Source organism: Montipora foliosa, chromosome 9 (genome assembly GCF_036669935.1).
Source record: "Montipora foliosa isolate CH-2021 chromosome 9, ASM3666993v2, whole genome shotgun sequence".
NCBI lineage: Eukaryota > Metazoa > Cnidaria > Anthozoa > Scleractinia > Acroporidae > Montipora > Montipora foliosa.
The window spans coordinates 8,715,108-8,716,718 of record NC_090877.1 but is presented as its reverse complement, the minus strand read 5'-3'; positions in this window follow the sequence as shown (position 1 = coordinate 8,716,718).

The following is a 1,611-nucleotide window of genomic DNA, read 5'->3' as shown; positions in this document are numbered from 1 at the left end:
AATAAGGACTTAATGCAAAAATAAAATTGTCCCTTCGTTTTACCTAAATTACTCCACTATGTAACTTGATAGTAGTACAATGAAAGTCACCTTTTTATGAAGACGAGTAATAAACTATACTATATATATTTACTAGATCTCTGTTTCACATCATACAAACGAGGAACTTAAACCGGGGTACAACGCAGTTACGATCAACAGACGAAGATTTTGTGAAATATGATGAAAAGTTAAACAAATGGTAAAAATGCGTCCCCACGTCCCCGAGTCCCCACGTCCCCATGTCCCTACGTCCCCGAGTCCCCGAGTCCCCACGTCACAAGTTCCACGTCCCAGTCCCACGTCCCCGTCCCACTTTTAGTCACAGCCGGAAAATATGGAGACCCATGAAAAAAAATCTGGAGATTCTATAAAAAATAGTGAGATTCTATTTTTTTCCCGAAAAAAACGATTGAGTTTATTGAACACAAGCGAAAATCACAGCTGGGTACAAAAAAGTAAGAACAGTATTCTTCTTTATTAGTTTTTCAATTTATGGCACAAGCATTCCTCGTTAATTTCCCATTTTTTTTCTGATTCAACAACTTAAATAATTTCAGAATGATTTTTCCCAAAATCCGTGAGATTGAGGAGCCTTGTCGTGAGACCCTGAGAAATGACAAAAAATCGTGAGACTTGGCAGGTCTGAAATGTGTTTTCACTCACCTCCGAGCACAAGATCATCAATAGTCGCACGCGTCATGCAAATTTGTCTAATGACATCACACATCAAAATACGCGCTTTCATTGGTCGCTACTAAAATCTCCAGGACAACGATCGAGAATTTTTCTGCCTGCTGCAATACTTCGCCTGGCGTCTTCGCTTGGCTTGCTCGTTGGCAATGATCTTTGCCTTTTTGTTCGTCCGCCAGCAACTGTAGATGCTCGATTTGTCGGAAATTATCTATGTGTCTTCAAGTGAAGCTATGATCTTCGCAGTTATGAACGCAATTTTTACAATTGCGTAGATCATAGCTTCACTTGATTCATATGATTCATTTCATATACCATTTCATCATTGATTCATTCCTCACGGGACCATTAGAACCCACAAATGACCAGCTCCCAACGTAAGTGGCTTCATAGCTCAGTTTGTTTAGAGCATCGCACTGGAATCGCGAGGCCACGGGTTCAAAACCCGTTGAAGTTCAGGCTTCTCTACGCAATTGTAAAAATTGCGTTCATAACTGCGAAGATCATAGCTTCACTTGATTTCATATCCGCAGTTCATATTATTCATTTCATATACCGTTTCATCATGAATACGTCTCTTGGTTGTATTGTTCTGATTGGATGATAAGAGTTGAGGAACGTGTCAGGGAGGCTGCCAGGGAGAAGTTTCTCGAAAGTCCCAAAACGTAACCGGCCATTTTCGTGTGTCGCAATTCCCTTTGTATCTCAAGAAAGCAGAAGATTTAAGTCTTCAAAACTTCACAGTTATTTTTTTTTTTGTTACCTTGAAAACACGTTAAAAGATCGGCTTTCCAAAACAAGCGGTTGGCAAATCCAATTTTGGTCCAGAAAAGTATTTGGGAACGGGCCCCAGGAACGTGCGGTATTCGGCGAATTTTC